This window comes from Pleurodeles waltl, chromosome 2_2 (assembly GCF_031143425.1).
Source record: "Pleurodeles waltl isolate 20211129_DDA chromosome 2_2, aPleWal1.hap1.20221129, whole genome shotgun sequence".
In the NCBI taxonomy this organism is placed as follows: Eukaryota; Metazoa; Chordata; class Amphibia; order Caudata; family Salamandridae; genus Pleurodeles; species Pleurodeles waltl.
The window spans coordinates 219,200,158-219,223,086 of record NC_090439.1 but is presented as its reverse complement, the minus strand read 5'-3'; the positions used below and the strand labels follow the sequence as shown (position 1 = coordinate 219,223,086).

The 22,929-nt window shown below is 45.4% G+C and overlaps 1 protein-coding gene across 29 annotated transcripts in view; it reads right to left on the bottom strand.

Annotated features, from left to right (window-relative positions):
- The window catches only part of CTNND2 (catenin delta 2), a 3,139,673-nt gene that overhangs the window by 583,269 nt on the left and 2,533,475 nt on the right, over positions 1–22,929 (bottom strand). The gene's annotated exons all lie outside the window — the stretch shown is intronic.

Sequence of the window (22,929 nt, the reverse complement as noted above, 5' to 3'; positions counted from 1 at the left end):
GTGGAGAGAGAGAGCAGATGTTGAAAAGGGAGGTACCAAGCACTGTAAAAAAACTTCATCAAAGTACTGCCCACACTTAAGAAATACTCAGAGCAAGACACATTCACATTTCTGCGGCGTCATGCACACTACACACCAGTTTACTCTGGGCTGTCCTCGGGGGACCCATCTTTGATGCAGAAGACACCACCAGGAAGACGCATTGCAACAGAAACAGCTAATTTAAGAGACCCTTGAACACAAGCAGACGTTCCTGGCTCCACTTCAGTATTTCACAAAGTGGGGACCACATCCAAATTAAAAAGAACACTGAACCTCTTGCACTCATCAGTGGATATCAGAGCCTGGTGGAACGGGAACAGTTTGGGACGGGTACACTGACAGAAATTGGCAGAGCACTCACTCGCCAGTCTAAACTTGCAGTACCCCCACCCTCCTGCAAAGGTGGTGAAACAACAATATTTCCATTGGCAGAGTCTCAGCTGACTCCATCGCCTGAAACCCATGACCTGGTAGCCCATTCTCCACTTGGCTGCTAAGTCACAGAGGCAGTAGCTCTGCCCTCTTTAAGGGCAGGGATTTAGTCACGAGGCATGACAGACTAGGGAATAAAAATGTAAAAATCTCCATCACCTAATGGGAGACAATCTCCTGCACACCAGTGTAGTTTTCTCAATTTGCTAGGCATGCCAAATAAACATGGCGGCCTGCTTGACATCTATAAGTAAAGAACGTTTCCTAGCTTCAGTGGTGGATGCACTTTTCTCATCGAGATCCACACCACAGAGGTAGGATCGCTGGACATGGTCTGTGGTACTCCATCAGGTGAGTGAAGGCCTTTGCTTGCGTAGACCAGGAGGTCTGACAGGCTGCTTACTGACCACTAAATGAACTACTGTGACTTCACCTAACAGGGCTGGCTCTAGGATGGTACGACCGGTGCAGTCGCACCTGGCGCTGACCTCAGGGGCGTTGTGTTTAGAAATAACACACATTTTAAAAGCATTTGCAGCACAGCTCCTTGTATGTACATCAGTTTTCAGGGAACAGAAAAAAAGTCAAGCTAACTGGTGATTAATATTCCTGCTGGCATGAGATCGATGTTTTATCTAGTGACATTTTCAGCTCATGATAATGTAGCACAGAGGGTTAATATGCCTGCTGCAAAGAATGTGTACCATGAACATTTTGTTACAGAGATCCTTTAGTTACTTGCAGTTCATTAGTTACAACCCTAATATAACATAGTTAACTATGAACTGTCATCAAAGAGCTGCATGCAAATTGCATGATGTTGGTTAGAATGTCATCTTTTCCCTAGCCTTTCGTTATCCCAATGTTGCTAAAAAAGGTTCAGGGTAGAAGAACATACTTTTTGGTAAATCTAACTACTGTGGTATGTTTTAACTTCTGAGTTTGTGCTTCTTCAGAACAAACACTCTTAAAATATACTGCCTTCTAATATTGGTGGCATGTGACTCCTACACCTTGTGATCCTCATTATCCTATGTAATATTTCCTACAGACTGATTTACTATTGATGTATTATTCATTGGCTCTGTATTATGTGTATGTGATATAAAGTGCTTAGATACCCTACACTGGTATGAGTAGCACTATCAAACAAATTAAATGCATGTGAAAGAAGGGATGTGGAGAGATGAGGGGTGCTGTAGGGGTGTGGCAGTGAGGGAATTCATGGAAAAGGAGTTTTTTGAGGGGCGGGGACGCCAACAAAGATTGTCGCGCTGGGCGCCATCAGTGCTAGGCTTTTTCACCCTAATATTAAAAATCGCAGTCACCAATTCAGCTCATCAAACAGAAGAAATATTGTAAAACGGTCCACCAAAAGCTACAGTATCTATTCCCAGGCTTCTTTCATTCACATCTTATAATTTACAGGAATTCCCCAAAAACATAAGGAATAAAGTACTTTATCAGTGGCTGCACCTCCGCTTGGGCGGAGGAGTGTCGCCGCCCCCCCCCCCGCCAGCAGCAGAAGCTGCAAACCTTTCACAATGGAGGGGCAATAAACTATGTTTATTGTCCCTTCCTTGTGAAAGGGGCAGGGCTATGGGGTGACGAGCAGTGAGGGGGGGTGCACTGTGCACTCCCCTCACTGCGCACAAATGTTTGGCCGGCTGTCTCCGGCCAGCCAAACATACATGCGCAGTAGGCTCTCTCTAGCCCGGCAACCCTAGCCAATCCTGACGCTGCTCTGTGCAGCGTCAGAATTGGCCGCAGGGCAGGCTGGGAGCTTACGCCTGCCTGCAGCCTCAGGAGACAGAACAGAGGAGCAGCGCAGAGGTACGTTTATTTTTTTCATTTTTTATTTAAATTTATTTACCCCCTGCCACCCCCACCCTGCCCCCTGTAACCATGGTGAGCCGCAACTGTACTCTATACCTTGCATATTAAGGCTACTGCAAGTCACTTCGGAGTTCCTTAGCCTCATAAAGTCTAGAAAGCTGCATATATTGCCAAGGGATCCACATGGTAACTTTCAATGTCAGCTACTATGTCTGTGATGTCGAATTGGAAGGACCGGTTATCGCGGCCATACAGCTACATACTACAGAACACAAAACGGGATCACTGCGAGTGCCAGGATGATTTTTGCTATTGAAGTCAGCTTTCTGCTTATGATTAAAGTCGGTGCTTAATCTAGCAATGATTAATGGGAAAATCCAGGGCTTCCCATTCATCTTAAGGAAAGCAATGTGTTGGATGTCATTCGGAGAAGCGGAACTCCTGTTACCCAGACACAGCACTTTGATGCATGAGACTAGCAGCTCTAAGAGGAATGTTCATCGCTACTATGACAGTGTTTCTCATAGTTTTTGCCAGCAATGTGGCAATCTCCCATCCATCCTTTTCTGAGGCGGCTAGGGCCTTACTCTCGGTGCTTGCACTGATTTATTTGGGTTCTATCAATTTCAACATTTCAGCTTTCACTCTTGCATGGTCTGAATCTTAAGCATATGCCGAAGTACAAAGTGAGCTGGATTTCGCCAGTCCTCTTGCAAAACAGTAAGCTAGTGCAGGCAAGGTGTACCCGGTGACCTGTGAAAGTGGCACCTCAGTACATGCTGTTCCATGTAAGGTACAATATTTGTTGTTTAATACGTCTCTCCATATCCTCGCATTTTCCATATTTACCCAGTGACCTGCTTCCCTTTAAAAGAATGTGAAGAAAGAAGTAACCATGGTAGAACTGTGTTTTCCTACCCTCATCAGGCAGCTTTGCCCCCTGGACCTGACTGGACGCTGTGGCTGGCTCCCTATCAGAATTGGCGCCCTCAAGAGTGCCGATAGAGCTGTTTTCAATTTGTTCATTGTGGCTAACCCTAAATTGCGAGGCAGGGTAGATTACAAAAATCTATTGCACTTAGTGAAAACCAGTGATTTGTTTTTCCCCAGTATCTCTTTATTCAGTTTCAAGAAACATTAAGACAGCTAATTAAATAGAGAAATGAGGAGTAACACAAAGGTGCATACAGCTTCATAACCGATAGTAGGTGGTCTTGCAGAATGTCAGCAATCAAACAACTATGCCTTGCGGTTGTCAACAGCCTGCCCCAGTAGTAGCCGTTCACTCACAATCTGTATATTTTTAGGTGAAATTCATTGGGGGAGATCATGTAAATGTAACCGGGGAAGAGGACAATAAATGAGCTCGAAGTTTAACCCAAGTGTCAGTCTCTGCCGTTGCCCACTTATGGTGATTCCTCAGTCAACTGCGTATTTGTGGCACCGCTGGTGACTTCCACGCCATTGCATGATTGACTCTTGGCTGTGGTATATGCTAGAGCTATAGATTTCACTACATATATAGGTCCATATTTTTTCTCGATTTGCGCCGAATTAGCATCATGTTTTTGGATGCTAATTCAGTGCAAACCTAACTCCATATTTATACTTTGGCACTGGACACGTCTAGCGCCAAAGTTATGGAGTTTACGTCATTTTCTGGACGTGAAAACCTACCTTGTGTCACTGAGATGCAAGGTAGGTGTTTCCGTCCAGAAATTGACGATATAGCCTTAGTGCCATATTTATCCCCGTGTCAAAATCTAGCACAGGAGGATGGGGGCCTTAAATAAAGGTGCTTAGCGCCTTTATTTAACGCCTGGGTCAGGGCAGGCGTTAGGGGACCTATGGGCCTTTTTTCTTGGTCAGTGAGCATGGAAAGAGCCCACAGGTGCCCTTCCCTGGCCCCAGGGACACCCCCACCCACACCAGAGGGACACCACAGGATGGGGGACCCATCCCAGGTAAGTCCCGATAAGTATAAAAAAATGTCACACACTCGGGGGTCCTGAGTTGGGGCCCCCTGCATGTCACTGGCCCCAGTGGCCATGCCTAGGGGACCTTTGTCCCCTAGGCATGGCCATTGGGGTGGTGGGCATGGCTCCTGTCTTTACTAACACAGCAGCCATGTCCATGGGGGTTGTGCGCCAGGAAATGGCATTACACAGCTTAGAGGCATTTTTTTTGCCTCTAAACAATGTACCGCCATTATTCGGCGCACAAGCTGCAGTTTCCTTCAGGCCTCCTCCACCCAGTTAGTGTCCTTTACAAGGAGGCTAACAGGGCATTAGCATCAGCTAGCGCCATTCCATATTTATGAAGCTCGGCCGGCGTCTAGAAATGGCGCTAACCGGTGCTATATTTTTACACGCAAAACTGTGCTAACGTAGTTTTGCATGTAAAAGTATAAATATGGGCCATAGTCCGTTTAGTGCGCGGTGTGAGCCCCAGCACACATTGTGCTGGGTCGCACACAAGTGGCTTACTCGTGAGTTCGGCCACCAACACTACCGCTTCTTCCCAATATTGTGTAATTTTGGGGCATGTCTAAATCATATGCTGGAAGTCCGCATCTGGAGAGTCACATCTGGGGCAATTTGCCACTGGGCCCAGAAACATGCGTCCGATAGGGGCTGGGGTAAAAAACACCTGATGTATGTAATTATAGTCTGCGTACTTGAGTCTCAGGTTTCTAGACCCTGTTTTACATGTTCTAGAGTGTCAGTCCACTATTAGTCCATCAGCTCCCATACCACAATCGTTTTCCACCTCTCCCTCGCAGACGAGCGCCCGTTAACCTGGCCTCCCAGCAGACCATTATACAGTAGGGTGACTGCCTTTGTACTCCCCTTTTTCCAAGTAAGAGCTGTAGGGTATCTAAAAGTTGCGGTTCAGTCTGATCTAGCTGCCATGTCTGCTTGATTTCTATGCGTCAATGCATTATACGTCAAGAAGTGTCCTGGGCCTATTTAATAGTTGTCAGTCACCTCCTGAAATGACAGCAGTATTTTATGTGCATACATATCCCCTAACATGGTCAGCCCACATTGCGTACAATGATTTGTATTATGGTGAAGGGCTACTTTGTGAAAGATTAGCAGTGCCCACAACACTGTAGGTTAAGAGAGTAAGGCATAGAGGGTGCTCCAGAGAGCACATACCGGTGCCAGCTCTGTTTTACTACTCTTACCAATTTATTCATGGCGTCGTCCCTAGTGCACGGTCTTATCAACCAATGCAACAGTGAACTGCTGTGTAGCCCCTGCAGGAAGATCATTTTCTCAGAATTGTGGGCGTCCAAAAGTCACTTCATGGGTAACTGCATACTATAATTAATAATTTGATACCTCTTACCCACACCTGTCTAGGGAATTGTATAGTTTATGCCGCTCTACTTGCTTCCTGACAGTTTCCCATATCAAGTTTATCAGCATACCTTCCAGGTCTCTAAAAAAAGGTCCTCGGTAGTAGCCCTTTGCCCAGTGGAGAGAGCTGTACTGATCACCAGGTGCTGGTCACTACTTTGGTCAAGATTCCCTGGACAGGATTGTTGTCAGTGTAGCATACTTGAATTTCAAATTATTTAGACGCATCATATTTCTGCTCCACACTGAAGTCTGGCACTCCCTCTCACTCGGTGTCAGTCAGTTTTCTAAGTGAGAACAGGAATGTTTTGGTGGGACTGACTTGCAGCCCTATTACGCTCCCAAAACCTTCTTATACCTCTATCAAAGGTGGGACGGACTGATGTGGGTCATGCAGATAAAGAAGCGAATCATCTGAGAATAGAGAAATAATATCCCAAGCACAGTTGTTCAATGTCCCGCCTTCTGGTTCTTTCCTCCTGAACATATTTGCAAGAGGCTCTATACTACAGCAAACAGCAGGGGGAGAGCAGGCACCTGTGCTTTATGCCATGGCCTATAAGGAACACGTCAGAGATGTCCGTACCCATGCGAAACCTGGTGGTTGTCCCATTGCGTAATTTCCAGCCCAAACCCTATTTGCTCTAGTACCGCCATCAGGTATGGCCATCCCATGGTGTCAAATGCTTTTTAATATCCAGGGGCATAGCCACTGGGGACACACCATTCCTCAGCCTCAGCTCCATTATGGAGAACAGGTGCCTGAGATTGAGAAATGTGTTCCTCCCTGTAATTAACTCTTTTTGGTAGGGATGTGTTAGATAGCTGATTTTAGTAACCAGTCTATTAGCTAGCACCTTCCCAAGTATTTTGTAATATGCATTCAATAACAACAGTGAGTGACCAGAGCGCACAGAGAAGGTTTCGACCCAGCTTAGAGAGAACAAATAGCAATGCCTCACTAAGCGTCTCAGACAGAATTCCAGTCTCCTTGACCTCTTCATTTAATTGAAGAAGTTTCAGGGCCAGCTTTGTCCAATATGTCACATAAAACTCTGACTGGAGCCTGTCAGTGTCCGGGGTCTTCTTGTGTGTCATTTGATCTATTGCTGCATGTATTTCCACTATTGTGAGTGGTCCATCTAGGTTGGATCTCCCTTAATTGCAGCTTGGAAGGTCATCATTTCTCCTGTAAGTGATTGGATAGCCCCTATGGGGGCTCTTAGGTCTCTGTACAGAGCAGCCATGCCAACTGATGGCATGCCGTGACCCTTCTGCATGCTGCTGAGCCACATAATCTCTGTAATCTACCCGCCCCAGGCACTCCTCCAGTTCTCTACTTTTCTAACCCAGAAAAGCAAGGGTATACTCATTCCTGGATCCCTCACCCACCTTTTCCTCAGCCTCTCGGATATGATCTTCTGCTGCGAGTATCTCTCTATTCAATATACACTTTACAGCAAATGAGGTTTTGATGTACAACTCACGGACCACCTCCTTAAAGGCATCACACTCCACACCCCTGCTTGAAGCAGCATTATTGTTTTCAGTTAAGCACTGATCAATGCAGTTTGCAAATGTTTCCCTAAAGGTGTGTCCAACAGGGCCAGAGATTTGAGCCTCCATGTGGGTTTCCGTGCACTGAGCATATCTCATCTCACTGTCATCTTAAGAAGGCTGTGATCTGACATAATACATCCCACGTATTCCTTGTCTATAACACAGTAGGCCACAGCACTGTTACATACCAACAGGTTGATGCATATGTTCAGGTGATGCACAGGGTAATAGTATGAGAATTCTAAACTGATGGGATATATCCTATGCCACATGTCATTAAGTTGTCTGTCTCTAATCCAGGAGATGAAATGGCGTGAGATCGCCTGGCTCCATGTTCCCGTAATGGTGGTATTGATCTACCTCGTACAATGTTGTGTATATAATTGTAGTCTCCACCCCATATACACTCAGTCATCAGGTTGTGCACCAGTGTGATGGGAGGCCATCTAAAAGCTTCAATTGGTTACTATTGGAGGGCATAAATCTCCACCAATGACAGAGACTCCCCATAAAGTGTTCCCTTCACTCTCACATATTGCCCCTCATTGTATATGACCCTACGAATTATCTCCAGGGGGACCGTGGGGATAATATAAAGATCAGTACCTCTCTATCATATGCTGAATAGGCGGCACCCACAATTTGTCAGCACAACCTCTCTGTTATTTTTTGTAGCTCTGTGGAAGTTAATTGTGTCTCTTGTAGGTATGAAATATGTATTCCCCTGCGCTTCAGGTATGTGCACATTTTATGGCGTTTCAGGGGTGTCACCATCCCACGCACATTCCAGGTCAAGATTGTGTATCTAGTGGACCCCTCATCGCTTGTGTTAGTCATTTGTGTGGGGTCTCCTACAAGCGTATGCGGCTAATCTAACTGTGGTGCATTGGGACTCCTATTATCTGTAGTACAGACTGTTAGAATCATAGCCCCACAAACCTTAAAGATCCCCACTGTTTCTGAAATTCAGTCTTCAGCATCATTTGCTCACGCCAGAAGGAGAGTCACAGCCTGCTTCAGGTCTGTTAATTTGGTTTGCCCAATGATGAGTGCATGGTGGCCAGTGTGTACTCTGCAGTGACTACCTGCTCCATAAGTTTGATGTGGCCAGCCCGCATGAGTCCCATCTCTATGGTAAGGGTGTTGAGTTTCAGCTTCAATTGCGTTTTGAAATCCTTAACAGCCAGCAGCAGGAAGTCTAGTTTTCTGGTGTGGGCCTGCAGCGTTTGCTCCATTATGCCACTTAGTGCTGGCTGATCCAAACTGATGGCTGCCAGTTGCCACATCTCTGGGGTGCTGTCTGCCTTGGGACCCTTTGGTTTCACCATGCTGTGTTGTCACTACGCAGCAGTATTACCCACAGCTGAGCCTCTTCTTTACTAGTAGCAGACCACTGTGTACCTTCAATGTGGGTGACAGTGTTTGTTTGTGTCACCTTGCAGGGAGTAGCCACTTAATGTCAGGGGGAGAGGGGGGCTCACCCAATGTCACTGTCCCAGGCCGTCTGTCTTGCTGTGATGAGGCAGAAACTCCCTTGTTCTGGGGGTGCTGAGAATGCTCTCTCCTGCCTGGGCTCCTCTTGGGGGGCAACCAGCACCAGGTCCCAGCACTATCGACTGGCCCGGATGCCACTGCAAGCTCCTCCTCACTACCTCGGACGGACGGCTCTCGCTCAGCCTGTGTCTACCAATGTAGGCTGGCAGTGTCCGTGGTTTGGAATCATAAGCCCCCCCAGGAGGAGCAGGAAACAGCAGGGCGGGCTGCAGCAAATCAGGCTGGAGGTCTCCTAGCCTCACAGCTTCATAGGGCGCACGCCTCATCTAGCTTGGTGATTCTGACATCAGCTGCTCCAGGCACACCCCGCGGGGTGTGCAACAGTCTGCCTACAAACCAGTAGCAGAAGGGGAGTCACATAGGCTGCGATCCTCTCTGCCAGCTCTCCGCTCCCACTTCCCGTGTGTGGCCTCTATGCTGCACCCATCACCAAACAGGCACTGCATACCCACCCCTCATGCACCACAAGGGTCCAAGTGAGCACCAGATCCCAGGGACTCAGTGCACTGCACAAGCTGCTCCTTCTTTGCCCCCGGGGCCCAGTATCGATATGAAGGGCCTTTGCGGAGTACTGCAGATAAGCAGGAGGGGGGTATTCCACTCCATTAAGACAAGGGAGTCCATGCTATCATCTACAGGATATTTTACACAGGCCTGTTATCGAAGCTCGTTAGTGTGCGACTGGCTCAGTCACAATCTTAATCCAACCAGGGATTTATTGTTACTTTGAAAATTCATAAATCCAGAAACCTCTGGTGGATTTTAGTCAGTCAGGTGTCTATTTAAAGAGAATAATACCACCTATTTTTATAAGTTGGTGTCGGATTATTATTGTGTTGTGTTTTCTTCTTATTTAACTGTTTTGGTACTTTATAATACATTTTGCTTGTTCCTTTGATAAAGACTGACTAACCGGAGCCACAGCTAGCCAGGACTGAGCTAAGGTTTTAGAAATAACTCTATTCATTTCATTTCAATAAATCCCATCAACCCTTTAATCAGCTCCCTGATATATTACTGATACATGCTACTACTTATTTATTGTAAAACCTTATCATAAATTTGTTTTCTTAAGTAATTTGCCCATTATCATTCTCACATGGCATGTTGATCTTAGCCCACCAATTTACAACATTCTTCAGTCTTGAGGATCAGGCGTAACCATAATGCCTGTAATTCAAGCATATTGCAGTCACTATTGCCTCAAACATAAAGAAAACACATAATTAATTAATATTCTGGCTTCTTAGCGAATCTATATCAAAATTACAAGTGAATATATAGTGACCCCGGTCACCTAATACCATGTACATATCAAAAGGGATCACATTTCTTTTACTCATCCAAAAGTCATGACCTATGAATGGGCGCCCTCTTGAAATGGTACTCAACTTCATTACATTTTTAGATTACTAGAGTGCACTGAAGTGCTGCAAAAGTACAGTGCTTTATAACACATCCAGCAATTCCCATACACACTGAATCACTGCTGTTTCAATTCATTACATTGGGCTTCCAAGCTAATCGTTTATTATTGTAGTGGATTGTCACTCCTATTAATTTACAAAAACACCAGTTGATTTCATTGAATAACAAAGGGGCAATCTTCTAACAGTCCCATCTCAAATTACAAATCTCAAAGGCCATCTTTAGGTTATTTTTGTTGATCTTAAGTCAGCCTTTGACACAGTCTTAAGACATAAACTGTGGAAAGTGCTTGGCAGTATGAGAGTCCCAGCAAACATTTTAGATGTTCTAATAAAAATCCATGAGAACAATTTAGCTCGAGTAATATATGAGAGGGATGGAGAACAATCTGATTCATTTTAAATATAGAGGAGAATGTAACAAGATTGTGTCTTAGCTCCCAACCTCTTTTCTCTGTTTATTAACGACCTTGCGGAAAACTTGAATTTCCCAATTAACAATGATCCTAGAATCGGTGGCACGAAAATTCCAATGTTATTATTCGCAGAGGATACCCTCCTTACCTCAAAAACCCCTAAGGGCCTGCATGCCATTTTAGATCGCTTCTTACTGTTTTGTGCAGAGCGTGTTTTAGAACTGCATATAAGTAAGACTAAATATATGGTGTTTAACCCTTATGAATCAGCCCAAACAAGAATTAGTTCCCATAACACTCTACTTGATCGAGCATCTAACTTTATCTATTTAGGGGTGACTTTATCCCACAACTATAGTTGAAAGGCTGCGATAACTAGAAGCATGCTGAAGTTACAGCAGAAGACGGGGGCTTTCGTAAGGATAGCGAAAAAATTAAAATCAATAAGTTCAACTCATGCCCTGGAGTTATAGATGGTCAAGGCCAAATGTACAGCTATTAATGGTGCAGAGCTCTGGGGCCGTTGCGTCATAAAGTAGATTTCTGTGGTTGAGAAAAAGTTTATTAGGCATTTAACCAATCTCCCGCTTAGTACCCCGAACACTTGCTTTGATGCCAGACATGGGCCTGTATCCGATTTCTTTCACGATCAAGCTGAGACCTTTGTTATTTTGGCATAGATTATGGACAGCTCAAGAATTGGAGCCATATCGATCTCCCCTCAAAGAAGTGTTAGGCACAGCTGGATGTCTAAAGATACCATGGTTACTCTACGTCAAGATGCCTAAACTTCTCGGCCTTGATAGTCTTTGGAATAGCCCTGATGACTCCCACTTGACATCGAGGCAGTTGATTAAGGACCGAAGCGTGGAGTATCTTTGAAGCAAAACAATTAAGAATTGTACACCAGGGAAATCTATCAGATTTATTTTGAGACCATAAGGCTGCCCCTGTTTTTAAATCTGCACTCAATGTTATTGAAGGTTCTCTCCCTGAGCAGTTATACCTTAAGTTTAGATATGGGACCCATCCAATGTTAGAATTTACATTGAGCTGGAGGGAAAACAGAAGGGAGAGTGCCATCTGTCCATCCTCTGGGTGTGCTCCTAAAACTATTGCACATCTTGTCTTTTTTTCTGTGGCATACTGGACTCCAAGGAAGAAGTGGATTATTCCAATGTGCAAGCTTTTGGGTATAAGGACCCTTGAATCAGCTCTTAGAATGTTGAAAACAGACACAAGTGAGGTGATTGTCATTCATATAGCAAAATTATTGCATGCAGTTTGGATTATTCTCAAAGCACAAGAAGATTGATTTGTGATTTAACCACATTTCCACAACAGTTTGTGATACATTTGGTGAGGATCATTTGATTCGTGAAATTACTTGTGATATTTAAGCATTCTAGGTGATCTTTTTAAATTTATTTTAACTTATATTTATTGTGATGTAGAACTAGTAAGTGTTGTTATTTTATAATCATGAAATTTTAATATGGAATGTACTTTGCAATAGGTTTGTAGTATTAGTGATTGCTATCTATTCTTTTTTTTAAGCTGCTTGATTGTAAATGTTCTTTTCCTTTTTATTGTATTTATGCTATCATGTATGTTTTATGGATTGAATTATCCAAAATAAACATTTATTTACAAATTACATTACGTTGTAAAACCAACCACCATACCATACATTCTTCATGAAGATGATAAAAGTCTCCAAACCCCCAATATGAACAAAAACAGGTGACTTAAAAAAGTAAAAGTTGTTCTTCATAGAGTCAGAAAGTATGATCACTTTTGATTTGTACATTGTAATCGGTAACCAGTCTTCGATATTAAAAACAGTGGTGTGTAATGAAATTAATGCAGAATATGTAAATTATGATTTGTGTAACTGAGAGCTAACAATTTAACAGAGAAGGTGGGGAGGTCCAATTTGATTGTATTTGTTTTTAGCTACTTTGTTTGTTGAATCAATTATGCAAGTTTTTATGAAAATACTTTTGAAATGGGTTTCAGCCTTAAGTACGTTCTTTGGAATGAAACGTGTTGGCTGGTTTTATCCATAGAGAATTTGGTAAAATAAATAATTTAAAAACTGGAGCTTCATGTGTAGCAAATAATTTATTCCTTTGGAAATTTGGACCTCAACACAAGGATATTGATTTTGATATGGACTTAAATCCTTATATGAACTGGACAAAATGCAGAGTGCTCTTCTCTTTTGTGTATACACTACTGGATGACTGCCAATGTGAAATGATTTACACTTGGAGTTCTCTGAATACAGAGACAAAAGAGATGCACAGAGCTGAAGCAGAAACTGATAAAACATCATTTATACAGCATCCATTTTAGGACATCCTCATTCCTCATCCCTATTTCTCATCCCTGCTTCTCATCCATCATCCCTACTTCACATCCATCATACATCATCCCTACTTCTCATCCATCATCCCTGCTTCTCTTCCATCATCCCTACTTCTCATCCATCATCCCTACTTCTCATCCATCATCTCTACTTCTCTTCCATCATCCCTCCTTCTCATCCCTGCGTCTCATCCCTGCCTCTCATCCATCATCCCTACTTCTCATCCATCATCCTTGCTTCTCTTCCATCATCCCTACTTGTCATCCATCATCCCTACTTCTCATCCATCATATATCATCTCTACTTCTCATCCATCATCCCTATTTCTCATCCATCATCCCTGGTTCTCATCCATCATACATCATCCCTACTTCTCATCCATCATACATTATCCCTACTTCTAATCCATCATCCCTGCTTCTCATCCATCATCCTTGCTTCTCTTACATCATCCCTACTCCTCATCCCTGCTTCTCATCCCTACTTCTCTTCCATCATCCCTACTTCTCTTCCATCATCCCTGCTTCTCATCCCTACTCCTCATCCATCTTCCATCATTCCTACTTCTCATGCCTCAGCCATCATCCCTACTCCTCATCCATCACCCCTACTCCTCATTCCTCAGCCATACCAACACATTTTCAGTTTTGTGAAACACAGCTTCACACTGATTGGTTGGGATAGCCAATCAGAGTTATGAGAGAGAGCTGCACTCGATTCCAATGAAAAACAGCCTCCTCAATGCACATGGGGGGTGAAGAGTGAGGAGAGGAAATGCAACTGTGTGTTTGTTTCCAGTGAATTCAAGGCTGCACAATATTTCATTGTATTTAACTCAGTGTTTTTCTGTTTGCACAGGCCTCTTTAGAAAGCTCTGCTGGTTAGGGAAATACAAGGAGCCCACAGTTTGGGCCATAAATCAGCTCTTGGAGAAAGGGTTATACAGGTCATCTAAAGTTCAACCAAAACCTTTCTGGTTTCAGTTTCATATGTAGATAGAAAATGTTTAAAATCAACTCTGGTGACAGTGCAATCCAATTCATCCAAACCTTTTCTGGTTTCATTTTTATTTGTAACAAATAAAATGTTTAAATCTGAGCCTGCTTTTTATTTGTAACAAAGAAAATGTTTACATCTCAGGCTGCTTTTATCTCTGAGACTGTTTTTTTTCTTTTCTGAAACCAGAAAGATTTTCAATGAACTGTATAACCCTTTCTCCAAGAATGTATTTATGGCCCAAGCTGTGGGCTCCTTGTATTTCCCAAACCAGCAGAGCTTTCTGCAGAGGCCTGTGTAAACAGAAAAAAACTTAGTTAAATAAAATGAAATGTTGTACAGCCTTGAATTCACTGGAAACAAACACAGTTGCATTTCCTCTCCTCTGTCTTCACCCAGCACATGCAATGAGAAGGCTGTTTTCAGTGAAATAGAATGCAGGCCTCTCTCATACCTTTGATTGGCTATTGCCAGCCAGTCAGTGTGAAGGTGCGTTTCACAAAACTGAAAATGTGTTGGTATGACTGAGGGATGAGGAATGAGGAGTAGGGATGATGGCTGAGGCATGAGAAGTAGGAATGATGGAAGATGGATGAGAAGTTGGAATGATGGAAGAGAAGTAGGGATGATGGAAGAGAAGTAGGGATGATGGAAGAGAAGTAGGGATGATAGAAGAGAAATAGGGATGAGAAACAGGAATGAGTGATAAGTAGGGATGATCGAAGAGAAGCAGGGATGATGGATGAGAAGAAGGGATGATGTATGATAGATGAGATGCAGGGATGAGAAGTTGGGATGATGGAAGAGAAGCAGGGATGATGGATGAGAAGCAGGGATGATGTATGATGGACGAGAAGTAGGGATGATGTATGAAGTAGGGATGATGGATGAGAAGTAGGGATGATGGAAGAGAAGCAGGGATGATGGATGAGAAGTAGGGATGATGGATGATGGATGAGAAGCAGGGATGATGGGCGAGAAGCAAGGATGATGGATGAGAAGTAGGGATGATGGATGAGAAGTAGGGATGGTGTATGATGAATTAGAAGCAGGGATGATGGAGGAGAAGTAGGGATGATGTATGAGGGATGAGAAGTAGGAATGATGGAAGAGAAGTAGGGATGATGGAAGAGAAGCAAGGATGATGGATGAGAAGTAGGGATGATGTATGATGGATTAAAAGCAGGGATGATGGATGAGAAGTAGGGATGATGTATGATGGATGAGAAGTAGGGATGATGGATGAGAAGCAGGGATGAGAAGTAGGGATGAGGAGTGAGGAATGAGGATGTCCTAAATTGGATGTTGTGAATTTAAAATGATTATAGCTTCATCATTAAAATCCTTTTTGTTGTCTAATAATGCAAATACACAAACAATTACATTATGGAGGCAGCATGCAAGCATCTCTGGTGAGAGTCAGAGCCCAGTGATCTTATAAATGGAGAGCCTATTTGGATCTAGGGGTGACTCTGTATTATATAAACTGCCTGGTGCAGCTAATTTGTACTAGAGTGCTATTAGCACCACAGTAAATAATACATATATTGAACATTTGTGAGGTACAAAAGTGGAGTAAAATGACACAGCTTTACAATATGTAATATAAAGTTAAATAGAGGGGCGTGGCTTGAGGAGCCATCATGGTGGATGCTCACTAGAGGAGCTCCGCGGCGCCACAGAGTTATCCTGCGGCAATCGGTCGGCATGAGGGGAAAGGCAGACAAGAGGCAGTGTGCACGCTGACCTGTGGGGAAGGCAGCCGGCTCCCGCGCCCCTCCGGCGACTGTAAACAGCTGGAGGGACCAACAGCAGTGGCACGGCCTGGTGCACCAAATTGGCGCGCTGAGGGCTAGGCAAGCCCTTGGTGCAGCGCGGAGGAGCAGCGTGGAGGAGCACAACAGGTGCCGGCCGTGCGACACTGAGAGCCCCACGAGGCGGAGACGCTCTGGACTACAACCCCAAAATCAAAAAAGAGGTGAGCTGGCCCCAAGTTGCCTGGCAACAGACGCATTCCTGAACGAAGAGGGGTGGGGCCGCGCAAGACTCAAAGGTGCGCAGCAGCAGCAGGGGTTGCCCTGCTGCAACGGCAAGAGGTGGGGGATCCCTGGAGTACTTGGGTTGCGTGCAGCGGACATGGAGGTTGGAAGGGGAGTGGGGATGCAGCCTACCACCGGCATTATCGGCAGGGCTCCCTAACGGCGGGGTCCCCACTTTCTCCCTGCATACTGGAATTCTTTTGATGTGTCCTGACTACGTTGCTGCTCTGTCACCATACACAAAGGGGGTACCCTGTAACCCTAGACTGCCTTGGGTACTAACATAAACATAATGCAATAAATAGACAGTCAGGGACAAATCCAATTCTTATTTTAGGAAACCGTACTCACTCCTGATTTCTGGGTCAATTCCTTTCCCTAAAAATCTGTGCCCTTCAAAGCATTTCCAGAGGCCAGGAGAAGCTACTCCTTTCCAGGCCCTTCACACCTATTTCCAAAGGGAGAGGGTGTAACACCCTCTCTCAGAGGAAATCCTTTGTTCTGCCTTCCTGGGACTGGGCTGCCCAGGCCCCAGAGGGGCAGAAACCTGTCTGAGGGGTTGGCAGCAGCGGTAGCTGCAGAGCAGACCCCGGAAAGTTAGTTTGGCAGTACCCGGGCTCCATGCTGGAGACCCGGGGATGCATGGAATTGTCTCCCCAATACCAGAATGGTATTGGGGTGACAATTCCATGATCCTAGACATATTACATGGCCATATTCGAGCTACCATTGTGAAGCTACATATAGGTATTGACCTATATGTAGTGCACGCGTGTAATGGTATCCCCGTACTCACAAAGTCCGGGCAAATTGCCCTGAACTATGTGGGGGCACCTTGGCTAGTGCCAGGGTGCCCTCACACTTAGTAACTTTGCACCTAACCTTCACTAAGTGAAGGTTAGACATATAGGTGACTTATAAGTTACTTAAGTGCAGTGTAAAATGGCTGTGAAATAATGTGTGCGTTATTTCACTCAGGCTGCAGTGGCAGTCCTGTGTAAGATTTGTCTGAGCTCCCTATGGGTGGCAAAAGAAATGCTGCAGCCCATAGGGATCTCCTGGAACCCCAATACCCAGGGTACCTAGGTAACATATACTAGGGAATTATAAGGGTGTTCTAGTGTGCCAATTAGAATTGGTGAAAATGGTCACTAGCCTATAGTGACAATTTTAAAGGCAGAGAGAGCATAAGCACTGAGGTTCTGGTTAGCAGAGCCTCAGTGACACAGTTAGCCACTACAAAGGTATACACATACAAGCCACAAACTATGAGCACTGGGTTCCTGGATAGCAGGGTCCCAGTGAGACATATAAAACACACTGACAAATAGGGTTTTCACTATGAGCACTGGAGGTCCTGACTAGCAGGATCCCAGTGAGATAGTAAAAACAACCTGACATATACTCACAAACAGGCCAGAATTGGTGGTAACAATGCTAGAAAGAGGCTACCTTCTCACACCTACCTATCACTAGGCGATTCATGAAGTTACTTAGCACGCACTACTCTACTCCCTCACATGCACTAGGGGCACGGCCCACCGTGAGGTGACCATGCATGGCGCTCTTGGTTGTTCATTTTCCATATAATGGCACACATTAATGTGGTGACATGGAATGTTCGTGGCATGCACACCTCGCGCGTTGCTATGCCATATACTCCTATCTGGGTTGCCGCAACGCTAACATATCTATGCTACAAGAGTCACAACAAATAAGAGGCGCTTACACAGAGGTGGCGAGGACAGGTGTATTTTACAAACTACTCTACTTATGCATTGGGTGTGTTAATGAGGATTAGACCAGGGGTCCCATTCAATCTGATAGAACAAATCGCAGACACAGAGGGCCGGTATGTGTTCATTCGAGGTCGACTAAGTGGCCACCACATTCTCCTTGGCAACATTTATGCTCCAAATGTAGACCAGGTCTAATTTTTAAGCGCACTCAATCGATTACTGGCTCGATGGCAGGATGTCCCCTGGCTGATTGGCGGGGACTTTAATTGGGTACTAGATACACATCTAGAGAGGTCCTTTCCACCATTGCAACACACCACAGCCACCTCTAATGCCCGTTCTGGCAACTCACAGATGTCTTGAGTCATTGTAATGCAACAACCAGAGTGTATTCCTTCTGCTCGGCCCTTCATGATCTGCATGTCCGACTCAACAGACTATTATGCACGGGCAATCTGGGCCCAGCAGTTGTACAGACCGATTATCTGGGCCGTACTCACTCCGACCACAACCCCCAGTATCTCCAGCTCGACTGGGATGGGGCTACTTGCCACCCTGACCCCGTGTGGAGATTACAGCCTGTGTTGTAAGAGAACCCATCATTTTGTGAGTCGATTAGCCAACAGATAGTTACTTTGAACTCTATGTAGGCACAGCCTTGTCTCGTTTAATGGAGTGGGACGCGTTCAAAGCCACGCTACGGGGTCACTGCATGGGACTTAGCTGTAGTATACGCCTGCAGCTGGGCCAGGAAGTGTCCTCTGTGGAGCGCTGACTGTTATGGCATGAATCAGAAGTGGTTCAAAACCCAGACACCCTTTCTGAACTGCAAGCCGTCCGTAAAACTCATTCCGAGCTCCTCGAGCACGTGAGGTGCCTTGCCTATGCAGCGCACTCGGCCAATACACATGACAGGGTGGACAGAGCCGGAACACTACTTGCCCGGCTGATACATCAAGACACTCCCCACAACACAGCAATGTCTAACCAGACATCGACAGATGGTTAGCTATGCACGCATGATTCCATCCATGCAGCATTTCACACACATTATGAGTCTCTGTACAACACAGTCTCTCATCCTCCTCTGAATAACATTAACCAATTCCTCGCGAAGTTGCCCCTGCCCCGGATCACTGCTGAGCAGTGTTCAGAACTTGATGGCCCTCTCCTACTATCTGAGGTGCGGGATGCCATTTGCTCCCTTGCCAATGGTAAAACACCGGGCCCGGATGGGCTACCGTCCGACTTTTATAAGGTCTACTCAGCCCAACTAACGCCCAAATTACTCACTTTATATGAGGAAACATTGGTGCAGACACGCTTGCCCCGCACATTGAGAGAGGCCACACTGGTTTCCCTCCTAAAACCGCATAAGAACCCTACCAGTCTGTACATCTATAGGCTGCTGGTGGTCTTCAATATGGACTATAAAATATTAGCCAAAATTGTTGCAATGAGACTGGCCCCATTGGTGCCTGCACTGGAGCTCGAAGACCAGAATGGCTTTGTGCCGGGCCACACAACATCCATCAACCTGAGTAGATTTTTTCGGGTGATGCGCTATGCTCCCACCCGCTGGCCACATGCGGGCTGCCTGGTGATAGACCTAGAGAAAGCATTCCACTCACTGGAATGGCCTTACCTTTCTGCAGTTTTGCCCAAATATGGTTTAGGCCCACGTTTTATACAATTAGTAAAATTGCTCTACACACTCTAATCGGCTCGAATCAAAACGGGACGCCTAGTGTCGGCCTCTAGCTTCTACCGCAGATGCTATTTCCTGACCAGAAACGTCACACCCTATGCGTCGGCTGTACCATTATTGGGGACACCACGAGGCGCATGCGTCACGACAACTGGTGAACTGACTGCCTGGTACAAAGCAGGAATATATACTCTAGGGGATCTCTATTCCGAGGGCACCTTCCGCACTCACGATACAATGATGGAGGACACTGGCTTACACTCAGGTATCTTTCTTCTGTATAGCTCTCTCAAGCATACCTTACAGTGTGCATAAGAAGACCTCGCAAGTGAACCCAAGCTACACTACACACTGCAATATTTGCATGCATTCAGAGAGGGACAGCATTTAATACACTGGATTGCAGACTTTTTACACACACACACACACATCCAGTCCACTTGTGGCCCTCCGTGAGCGATGGGAGGGGTACAGGGGGGACCTTTCACGCACAAGGAATAGGAGACCATATTGGAGACCCCTGTGCATGTCCACGCAATATGCGATTTCGCCTAATACAACATTATATAGTGCAAAGAGTCTACCTCACACCTGAGAAAATCAACAGATACTTTAACCATATGGATGCTGCTTGCCCACGCTGTCAAACTTTGGGGGTGGATCACCTGCACATGTGTGGTCTTTCCCCACTCTGAGGCATTAATGGTCTTCAATTCTAGTGAACCTAGTGTGCTGTGTAGACCGACCTTTACCTCAGACATAGGAGGCATGCATTCTGGGATTGTTCCCTAGTGACAAAAAATTAAAAGCAACATCCTGTTTTCTAGATCTGGGATTCTTAGTGGCCAAGTGCCTTATCACCCGTAAATGGCGATCCCCTGAATCACCAGTACGCGAAGCATGGGTACGATCACTGACTGTCTGGGCGAGAGCAGAGTGCACAGCTCTTAAGCGCAAGGAGGTATTGGGGCTGCGCAAGTATCCTTTAGCGTCACAGTGGGAACTAATGTTACTGGACCTTGCTACTCCCTTGGGGCCTGCACAGATAAACTCCGACCCCTCCCCTGTACGCGATGCATGATCGCGACAGTATAAACATAATCGAATACACCACATATTTGAATACATAGGCGGTATGGGTGGATGCCCCCTACAATTTGGGGACAGATTTGTCAGATGTACGCCATATAGACTGTGTGTGTGGATTTAACTTGTCGAACTCCTATGATTGTATAGTAACTATGATAATTATGCTTTGTAGATACATGAGCATGTTCTGCCTACACCCTTCCCTTCTCTTATGTTTATTGTTCTGACTTGAAGTTGCATACAAGGTTTGGATCACAAGTGCCTTTATACTATATTATGTCAACTTTCCAATATAAATGCAATAAAGAAATATATATATATATATATACATATATATAGATATATATATATCTATATATATGGTAAATAGCACTGCACAGTAATTTAACACAACGCAGGTAGCACCTGATGTCCAAAATGTGAGGGAGCGCTGAATCTTGGGAGGATTAACCAATACAGATACAAGCCTCAAAGTTGATCCAGAAGCAACAAGCAAGATGTTATGTTGCAGAGCAGTGGGCTACTTGTAACAGTAGCCCCATATGCTGAGACTAAATATTTCAACATGGGCTTTCTGAGTGTAATGAGAAGCATGGACAGGTAGTTCTTGTATTGAGGTGATGGTTAGCAGAGATGTCTGTTGAGGTAATGTAGGTGAAAAGTGGCATATGGTTGGTGAAATGGTCATTGAGACATCGTGCTGAAAGGAGAATACTGACAGATGGAAATGAAATCAGAGAGGGGATGTTGCTAGATGCACTGAGGTATCTGAAGCACTAGTAAAAGTGTGTTTCTTCACATTTACGTACTCTGTAATGAACTACTAACCACTGATGACTTGCAGTGAAACAAATCATCTCTTGCCTTTGGAAATGGGTTGTCATTGGGGGCAAACAGATAAAGATCTGGGTGTCAATGGTGCATGGGTGGTGGACACACTAAAGGAGGAAAAAATGTCACAGAGCTTGGTGACGTACAGATAGGAAAGGAAGGAGTTTAAGACAGAACCTTGGTGGAGCACCAAAGGACAGAGTAAGAATGGTCTGCTTGGTAGGAAATTAAAATGTAGGGTGATGATGCACAAGACACCTATGATCATTAGAAGGAAGCTGTTCTCAGATCATAAAAGGCTGCTGAGATGTGAAATAAATGCTGGAGAGGTGGCTATGGTCAGTTGTGGTGAACAATTCAGATGGGACAGAAAAAAAGAGGTGTTACATGGAGTTGTCCATGTAAAAACCAGACCGTAATATGCTACAGAGACTGTTGGTGAAGTGACAGAAAGAATATTAACTCAACACTTTCTCCCAAGGATTTTAGAGCAGAATGGCAGTAGTGAGATGAAGTGTAAAACAATACAATTTGAGGGATCACATGAAGCAGGAGAGGGCAGTGTGACTTTAAAACAGGGAGGGTGTTATGAAGTAGCAAGAAAGTTCTGAACAGTCAATATGCTAGTTCTATGTAAATGGATAGAATTTTTTGACTTGAGGTGTAGTGGCAGGAGAGGAAATAGGGTGGAAAATTGTGTAAGAGTCTGAGGATATTACAGAGTGTAAATGGGTGAAGGGATAGAACGTGACAGGGTGAAAACAAGAAAAGAGACTAAGGAATCTGGTCAGTTTGTAGGGTTCTTGAAAGGTTTTTTTAATTAAAGTACCAAAGTCTAAATAAAGAGAGAAGTACAACATTTAGGGGGTCATTCTGACCCCGGCGGGCGGCTGTCGTCGCCCGCCTGGCGGCAACCGCCATTTGACCACTCTGCGGTCAAAAGACCGCTGGCGGCATTCCGACCTTCCCGCTGGGCCAGCGGGCGCTAACAATGTTAGCACCCGCTGGGCCAGCGGGAAGGGGGCCTGCAACATTGAAGCCGGCTCCGAATGGAGCCGGCGGTGTTGCAGGTGTGCGACGGGTGCAGTTGCACCGGTCGCGCTTTTCACTGTCTGCTAGGCAGACAGTGAAAAGCAGGCTGGGGCCCTGTTAGGGGACCCCTGCACTGCCCATGCCAGTGGCATGGGCAGTGCAGGGGCCCCCAGGGGCCCCAGGACACCCGTTCCCGCCAGCCTCTTCCTGGCGGTGAAAACTGCCAAAAACAGGCTGGCGGGAAGGGGGTCAGAATCCCCAAGGCAGCGCTGCTTGCAACGCTGCCCTGGAGGATTCTCCAAGCCAGGGGAAATCCGGCGGGAAACCGCCAGACCCGTCTGGGCGACTGCGGCTGTACCGCCGCGGTCGGAATGACGAATGAAGCACCGCCAGCCTGTTGGCGGTGCTTCCGTCATTCGCGACCCTGGCGGTCTATGACCGCCAGGGTCAGAATGAGGGCCTTAATCTTATTAGGACACTACAGGTAAAGAC